At 36.0% G+C, this 9,643-nt stretch overlaps 1 long non-coding RNA gene across 2 annotated transcripts; it reads right to left on the reverse strand.

The window, feature by feature from the left end:
• Positions 1-429: 429 nt before the first annotated feature.
• On the reverse strand, positions 430-6,922 carry LOC108583085. Of its 2 annotated transcripts, XR_002518693.2 has the most exons (3): positions 3,842-6,922; positions 2,350-2,528; positions 430-759 (listed from the first exon to the last, which is right to left on the reverse strand). It is a non-coding gene; the product is annotated as an uncharacterized LOC108583085 (long non-coding RNA). The 2 variants fall into 2 exon arrangements; XR_001897359.3 differs by lacking the exon at positions 430-759 and having other exon boundaries at positions 1,056-2,528; positions 3,842-6,912.
• Positions 6,923-9,643: the final 2,721 nt, after the last annotated feature.

Here is a 9,643-nt window from a genome sequence, read left to right on the forward strand (position 1 = left end):
ATCCTACCCTTTGAAGCTACAGTTAGTGATTAATAATATACCATGACTGAATATAATATGAAATGACATTGGGCAGGGAACATGGCAATAAAGGATATATGATAAATCTTATTGTCATTCATGAGCAAAGTCATTTTGATATAATGTCATATGATGTATAAAATGATACATATTGATCATCTTTTAAAAAATTGTTTCTATATGCCCCAGTTGTCATTTTTTTTTGATGGAGGATAAAATAGTCCTCAGGCTTTATTCTACATGTAATGTGACAAATAGCTGGTGACAAAGAATCATTATTATCTTGATCAATAATGAAGTCTATGGTGAAGTAATATTGCTGCAGAAATGATAATGTTCTGTTATAATGACATGATATTCTATTCATTGAAAGTATAAAATAAATTATGGTATCATTACTATTCATCGTAGGCAATATTAATTAATAATTTATTATTATTAAATACAATTACATGGAGAAAACTCATGGAGAGTTTTCTGATGGCCCTGGGGCATTCTGATCCATTGGTAGCATCAGGGCCCTAGCCATATCAGCCCCCTGGCCTGGTGGTGGTTTGCTCTACTGACAGTTGTAGCATGGGTAGCAACAGCAGCAACAGAGTCCCTGGCCTTTCCAGCTCCCATTTCATAGAACACCTTCATTTGGTCCCATCTTGCCACAGTAGTGTCAGCATCAAAGCCCCAGGCCTTCCAAAACACTGGACCACAAACAGGGCACTGTCAGGTGGTCCCATCTACCTGTAGCAATAACAAGAGCCAAGATGATAAAGATCATGTGTTGTGTTAAATATTTACCCATATTTTTTACTGATTCTGTTATTCTTCTTTCTTTCCTCCTGATGATTCAAGGTTGCTTCTTTTATCATTTCCTTTTTATTTAGAGCAATTTCTCTAGTCATTTATTTTATGATAGGCCGACTGATGACAAATTCTCTTTTCTTTCACTAAAAATGTCTTGATTTCTGCTTTATTCAAAAAGAATACTTTCACTGGATTTGGAGTTCAGGGTTTGCTTTTTTTTTTTTTTTTTTTTCCATTTTAGCATTGAGAAATGTGCCACTTCTTCCCAGGGTCTGTGGCTTCTGATGAAAAATCTACTATCATTTAAATTGTTTTTCTCCTATAAGTAAGGTGTCGTTATTCTCTCTCTGCTTTCCAGATTTTCCTTTGTCTTTAGTTTTAAAGTTTGTCTATGATGTGTCTTGTCATGGGTTTGAGTTTATCTTGTTTGAAGTCACTCAGCCTCTTGCATCTGTAGGCTTATATATTTTTGCCAAATTTAACAACTTTTCTATTGTTATTTCCTTAAGTAATTTTTGTAGTCCTGCTCTTTTTCCTCTCTCCTGAGACTCTGATAACATGAGTGGTTGATATTTTGAGTCATATAAGCAAATTTCTGTTCCTTTTATATTTTCTGAGTCTATTTACTCTCTTTTGCTCACATTGAGTATTTTCTATCACTTTGCCTTCAAATTCATCGATTCTTTTCTCTGTCATAGCTATTCTACTATGGAGTTTACATATCGAGTATTTTTAAGTTCTAAAATTACTATTTTGTTTTTCTTCATATCTTTTATTTTTTGGTGAAACTTTCTGCTTTTCATTATTTGTCTCAAGTATGACAAAAGGATTGGAAGTATTGTGTCAATACTGCCAGGAGGAAGATAAGGAGGAGGAGCCTCCTAGTTGGTGATAGATAGGAGTCCCCACTCAGCCTCCACTGACATCTCTCTGGCTTGGAGGAGCAGTGGTGTCTTGTTTTTTCCCTCTGTGTGATTTCCAGATAGTAGACAGGTATCGTGGTGGGGGGCGCATCACCACCTTAGAGGGATGGAAATTCTGCCTCTCTGCTTCCCTACTGGCCCTGAGACCATTCCAGTACAGTGGAAGGTTGAGCTACCTTTTTACAGCCTGGAGAGTGTGGAATTCTGGGTTTCTCACTAGGCTTTTGCTGGAGTGCATGAGCAGGGGCCAGAGTTTTCTATGATACTTGACTGAAATAGAGTGATTATCGTATGTCTATCAGATTGGTGCAAAAGTTATTGAGGTTTCTGCTATTACTTTTACTGGCAAAACCCGGAATTACTTTTGCACCAATGTAATAGCAGGTAATAACATTTTCTCTGCACTTTTTCTGGTCTCTGGGCTGAGTGTGCAGGCTCTTGTCAAGGCTTTTTGTTTTGGTTTGGTTTTGGTCAACATTTCTTAGTGTTTCTGAGCTGCTGCCTTGTTCAGCTCCTATTTTGAGAGATATGAAGCCAAAAAAGAATAATAAATAAACCCCAGGAATTCACCATTGTATTGATCCTTGGGTCCTGAGGTCCCTACCTGGTGTTTTTTTCTTCTCTACCATTTAGTCTTCTTATATTTGTTTTATATATAATGTCCAAGTGCAATTAAGATATTTAGTTGTACTTAGTGAGAAATAGGGAAAAGTACATCCACTCCATCTTCCCTGAAAGCTGTTCACCCACATATAGTTTTAAATGCACCATCCATTCAGTGATCTGCAAGAATTTAAATAAAACAAAATTTCTGTAAAAATATTTTAAACAACCATCTACTTAAAAATACATTACCATTTTATTAGATTAAAACCCACAAAATTGTTAATATTCAAGTTTTTAACATATAAATATGATGTTTAAAAATGCAATTTGTTAGGATGTCACTGGTAATGTCATAGCAACTCAAATCAGAGGAAAAAGGAGTAGGGAAGATAATTGCAAATGACTTCAATGATAGAGCATAGTAATCTTGCTAGCAACTCACACATTAAGACATCCTTGGCTATTTTTGTGTTTTAATGAATTACAACTACTTAAGAGGTTTGTGTTGCAAATGTCAGATATAGCTGTCAAGAATAGTTATGCAGAGTGTGTTTTGCACACATCTAGGGAGCATTCTTACAATGTAGACATCACAGCATTTTTTATTATTAATTTTTTTTGGTAAATAACAGTAATATACCCTGCCCTAATAAAGTTATTATAATAGGTTTCCAAAACATGAAAATAAAGTGTCTTGAAAAGGAAGCACATTTTTCTTACACATATATAGAGATTTTCTTAAATAACCTAGGCTCTTGAGGCACCAAGATAACTAAACACTAAAGATATTTTAATTTGGTACAAGGGAAGCTTTAGGTAATGTTTAAAAGCAGCAACTATATAACAGCAGGGGGAAGGGCACTCATTCTGTTTTCTCCTCTACATAGACTGTGTCTCTAAGCCAGGGGATAGCCCAGGAGCCAGGGATAAACCAGAGTGCAACCTTCTCCCTCATGGAAGGGGTTACAATCTTCTCACAAGGAGAAGCATTATTTGTTTCTAATAATCCATATCCATCAGGCTCATCATACAAGTTAATACTTTCCAGATTTTGGAAATAAATTTTCTGTCTTTAGGGAATACTTTTACTCATTTTCGAGTTTCTAACCTTTCTATATTTTCACAGATATTTTAAATAAAACTGTACAAGGCTGCATCAGTGGCCAGTTGCCATTTTAAACAAATAGTTGCATACTCACACATTTTGTTTTCAAAATAAATACATAAATTATCTAGCCAATATTTCAAAGGTCAATCAGTACTTTCTGAATTTTTGGTTGAACAAAGCTCACTTAAGAAAACTGCCAGGGTCAAGAGCTAAATGTTATTGGAGTCAGGGAGGAGGTTAGTGGATGGATTCTGGACACATTCACACTTTAGATTGGCACTCTTCCTAGAGTAGGACAAATTGTTCCTAACTCTTGCCTGGTGGTTGCTGTTAGCAATACAAAGCCATTAAATTCAATAGTGACCTCAGCATCAAACCTCACCCAAATAGCTTCCAGTTTCACAGCTTGAATCTCCAATTGCGTTGATTCATCTCCATTCCCTGTCTAGATAGTCTTCATGATGAGAGCTTTTTCCCCATGGGCTGTACTTGATTTTGACAGTCCCACTCTTGGTAATCACAGTGCTTTGAACTCATTCCCAGACATGAATTTCCACTGACTATTGTCAGTTAAACTGTTCATTTCCAGCTGTTAAAGTTCAGAATCATTGGACACAATTAAGAACTCGAGAAAAATATCTTCTTCCATCATATAAATGGTGATGATGTAATTGGAAAAAATCACTCATTGATTATATACAGCTCTCCAGTTTCATTTTTAAAACTCTGTCTCTCCAACTACTTTATAAAAACTAAAAGAGGCACAGTCTGTGTTTTTCTTCTATATTACTCTTTGAAACTATGCATGAGGTTGAGCGTGGTGTTAACAATTAATTAATGTTTCTTGGATTGACTTAATGAGCCTTAAGATGTCAGTTATTTCCCTGAGATTATTTAAAAAGGAAATTATGGTCACCCACATGTGGATTATTTTTATTGTGTGCCTACTATGAGAAAAATTGTGCAAGGCACAAGCATGCTAACAAAGAGTAAGAAAGAGAAACTTATCCTCAAGCATCTTACAGACTGGTAGAAGATCATAGGTGCAAAAAATAAAGGGAGACATCACGAGAGAGATAAACCCAGAGCTACAATAATTATTTTTTTTTTTCAACTGCATGTTCTTGGTAAGATTCCTGGAGGAGATGACCTTTGAACTGAAGTTTGTGAAAGCTAGGTAGAAATTGGATATGCAAAAATGAAAGAGAAGCATTTTAAGAAAGAATATTGACTTAATAATTTATTTACGTCATGCACTTGTTCAATGTATACATTATCATTTGTTTGTTACCTTCATCAGATAACATCTGACATGGCAGAAATAGTGTGGGGCAGAGTTCAGACATCATAGCAGTATGCCCTAGGGGCCTAGATTAGCTGTTGACACCAGTGAGAGATACACAATGATCACAGGGAATTCTAAAATTGTTATTTTTAAAACATAATTTGAGAGGTATTCGTTTATTTTTCTCACTCAAGAAATGACTCCTGAGGTCATACTATGTGCAAAGTATATTGATTTCTACCCTGTGTAAACAGGAAATCATAAAGTAATATGCTTTACCATATATTTATTGAAAAAGATATTTTGTGGCAAGCAAAACAACTTCAATGGTATGTGTTAAGTATTATAATGGAGCTATAATCATTAAATTTGTTATGCCATACAGATGTTGGAGAAATTAATTTTGCATGTGAAAGTCAGGGGAAGCTAGAAACAAGAAAATACATTCGAGTTAGATAGACCTTTAAAAATGAGGAATCATTTACTTTACCTTGTGGGCCACATATACAGATTAGGGCATTCTGTAGCAAAGCAGGAACAAGGCAGGGAGTTATGAACATCAGATTACCAACATGATTTGACCAGACCTTTGTATGGCCAAAGATGAGTTCAGAAAGTCTGATGGGACTCAAGATCTATGAGGCATGTAGAAACACAGATGTAGGGGTATAGGCAAAATCAAGTTTGGAGATGCACGTCTTAGAACCAGAAATATAACACAGATGTAGGGGTATAGGCAAAATCAAGTTTGGAGATACCGGCCTTAGAACCAGAAATATAAAGATAATAATTAGCATCATTAACATAGATAAAATTATCCATGAAAAGCTGTTGCCCAGTCTGAAGAACTGGCATGCTTAGACACTAACACCAACTCTGTTGCTTATTAGCTCCGTGGTCAAGTTACCTACCTTTCCAAATTTTAGATTTTATTTTTATAAACAAGTGCAAGAGAACTACTTACTTCTACTAGTTTACTATGCTGGCTTCCTGTGATATAATTCTTTCAAAAACTATAGAACAGGCACTGACATAGAGAAGAACTCAAAGATCTCAGTTACTATTAATGTCATTGAAGATGGCTAAAGATAGGATACTAGAAAACACTAACACTAATGTAATAACCAGTAAAGGAGCAAAAGAGAGAAAGTGATTAGAGGTAGAAAAAGCCAATGGATGAGTTATTTCATAAAACCTCATGGGAAAAAAGTTACAAAATGTATAAGGACAGAAAAAGTCAAACTCTCAATCAAAATTCTCACAGGCCCAGAAAGACGGGACCTGGAAATAAAATCATGAGATTTGACTGGAAGCAGGCCTTTGGTGAGCTTTTGTTACAGTAGTTTCAGCTGGACTATGGGGATAAAAATTTGATGTATATAGACTTGAAGGTAAGTAAGAGGATGGAGTGGAAATTATGATGCACTGTTTGTTACCGAAAGGAAATAAACCGTAGCTTAAGTGGGGAGTAGGGTGGAAGCGTAGTTTAATTAAGCTGTTGATGTCTTAAACACATTGTCAGACAAAATAAATGACAACTATGGAGAAGGAGAAATTAATGAAAGATGAGGTATTTCGTAGAAAATGCCCCAAAAAAGATTTAAAGAAATAGAATCAAAGGCACAGGTAGAGAGATGCTCTGATAAGTTTTTACAAAGCTTGAGAAACTTCCTTGATTCAGATAGGGAAAAAATGAATAGAAATATAGATTGGAGATAATGCAGGAGATGCAAAAACCTTACTCCTAACAGCTCCTGTTTCCTGAGAAATTGAAGGTCAAGTGACTAAAATTGAGAGGGTTATTGATAGAGGTATTTGAAAGAAAATAGAAAGAACTGGAACTGCTTGGAAAGGAAAAATTATGAGTTAGGAATAAGTCAACATTTTGTATAGCATTTCTAGAAGACCACATGATACTGGAACAAATTAATTTTTTAAAAAATGGTCTCTCAGAATGGGTAAGTGGTTTCCTCTGGGTATGTTAGAAGATCCTCTGACTTGACCCAAATGTTAAAAAAAAAAAAAAAAAAATTAAAGGCCTTTCTGAGAATGTTTTTAAAAGCATTTGGCCATAAGTTTTAGCCTAGAGAAAGGAGACATTGATAGCTTGAGAGAATGAAAGATTGTAAGGTGCAGCTATGCCCTCAAGAAGGTTTTAATCTAGGAGAAAACACTGGGACACTGGTGAAGACAATATTAAAAAAAATATATACATGACAAGTACTATAAGAATGATAAAAGCAAGTGTTATGCAATTAGGGGAAAAATGAAAGTAATTAAACTAGAGGGATTAGGAAAGGTTATTTGATAAAAGTGACATTGGAAAACCACCCTCTTGCTCTTGCTCTCAGCTGAGAGTGTTACTCGTTATTTCAAATTTACACTATTTTTCTATTCTTCACCTGTACTCTTAGGAGTTGAAAACATTGCGTTTTTTTAATAAAATCAGGTCACAAAATAAGTCTCCAGAATAAATAACCTTTGTATGAGGCAGTATGCTGCAGCTTCTGGAGAATGGTCAGCCTTAGGTCCAGAGCAAGGCTGAAACCTCTGTTTTGTTGACAGCTGAAAGTTAAGATCAACCTGAGACTGGAGATACACATTGTCTTAGTGATTCAATGAGAACTAAGTTTTCACATGGAAAGAGGTCACCTAACCTTGCATACTAGAAAGAAATAATAGAATTTGAGCAGGGTGCCGGAATGATGCCACCTGCTCTCCAAACTACATGGTCTTCAACATGACTAAGCAGAGGTTTTTGAAGCTAACTTTTAACCAGTCAATCTGCATAGCTGGACTATGCTGCAGATAAAAGTCAAGCCATGTGGAAATAAATAAGAGCAGGGAAGATACTTTTTAGGAGTCAGTGACAGAGAGACCTTAGCAGGAGGAGTAACTACAGGTCAGTGCAGCGTAGTAAGAAACCAATGGAGAGGAAGAAATTTGCCTTTTCATTTATTAATTGAAGGAACAGAGCAGGACTGACAAATATTTTGCTGACCATAAAAAGAAGTAGTAAAAGAACTCAGAGACAGAGGGATTGAACTAAGATGTAAAAAACCAGAATAAGTCTTGAAGACACTTGAAAGAAATAAGAATCTTACCAGTCTTAGTGTTGGTGCCAAGTAAAAGCTGCCTTGGGTTACAATCTGGACAACCTAACCTAGTATTCTATTGCAGATAAGTTGAATAAATACTAAACTTAGAATGTTTACCTGGGAATAGCTAAGAGAGGGACTAGAGAAAACAGGTATCACTACTTATATTTTGGTAAATATGAATTATTTAAAATTTATAGCAATTTCCATTAGATTTTATTTCTTTATGTATTAGACATGATTTTAGTGGTATGACAAAAATATGTCAAAATCAGGGAGGTTTATCTTTCTGCAATATATGCACAGGAGTGGACACAGTGAGATTGTGGTCATGGGTTAGGGGGTTGTAAACACATAAAAACATAAATCAGGGAGACTACGTGCAGTGGATGATGCCTGTTATCTCAGTGATTTGATGGCTTGAGTGCTTGAGGCCAGGAGTTTGATATCAGCCTGGGCAACATAGTAAGACCTCATCTCTATAATTTTTTTTAAATAGCTGGATGTGGTGGCATGTGTCTTTAATCCTGGCTACTCAGAAGACTGAGGCAGGAGAGTAACTTGAGCCCAGGAGGTAGAGGCTGCAATAGTAAGCCATGATTGCACCACTGCACTCCAGCCTGGGCAGCAGAGCAAGACCCTGTCTCTAAAAAAATAAGACAATGCATAAATCAGGGGAAAAAAACTAAACAAACCAGTCTGATTAAATTCAGGAATGGGAGAGAGAAGATACAGAATGATTATGTAAGAGTCATCAGATCCATACGAACAAATGTTGATTTGTGTTATTTCTCAAGGCAATCAGAAATGATGCATGAAAAACTATTCACTCAGGTAGAATAGGTGAAATTTAAAACATGGCTCAGTCCCTCCATGTAGCATTATAAAATGTTAAGCTAATTCTAAACCACGGGGAGTAAGAGCCACAAAAATAAATCCTCCCTAATTCCCTTTAGTCTCCTTGTAAAGACATTAAATGTCAAGAAAGTTCAACTTAAATGTTGAAATGCAAAATTTTCTCAATCATAGCCCCTCAATATTTCCAGTTGCCCAAATCCAGGCCATGTTGTGCCCCAAGGGGCACTCAATTCACCTTTTCACCATAATAGCACTGTAGGAGAACACAACATCGAGGTCAGCTTCTTTATGCTTTTTAGGTCTTCCCTATGCGTGCCCCGTGTAAGAAAAGCAATGGGGAAACCTTCTGAAAGGTAGAATATAAAGGATAATGTTCTATTAGTAATAGAAAATACTTGGTAAACTACTCACTCAGACTGTATCCTGTGGATCTTAATGACATTCAGGTCTTCTTAAGTCCAAATGCTGTTGATACAACAGCGTTCTGACAGATCCTCCCATGAGTACTCATCATTTTCATCCTGAAGGATTGCTGATCCCCATATATTCTATATTCACTCTTAACAATGACTCTTTGGTCCTGTGGAGTAAGATTTAGCAGTTAAAGTCATAGGCCTTGGAATCTAGCCAGTCTGTGTTCAAATCCAGGCTGTATCATTCACTAAAGCCTCAGCTTTCCCCACTATGAGTTGGGGCTATTGTGTTAGCATCTAAGACAGTTGAGAAGGTGTCAGTAAAGTGCTAGGGAGGTAGTAGATGGTGGTGACTGTAGTTATAATAATTATGATTATAATTTACTTTTCACCAAGTGGAATTTTCCTTTCATTCTAACCTATCTATATATCATTTGTCCTTTAAGGTACAGCTTAAGTCCCACCTTTGCCAACAATGTTACTATTCACTATATTCATTCACACTCTAACTTAGGCATTGCATGGAACTA

This window comes from Papio anubis, chromosome 19 (genome assembly GCF_008728515.1).
Source record: "Papio anubis isolate 15944 chromosome 19, Panubis1.0, whole genome shotgun sequence".
In the NCBI taxonomy this organism is placed as follows: domain Eukaryota; kingdom Metazoa; phylum Chordata; class Mammalia; order Primates; family Cercopithecidae; genus Papio; species Papio anubis.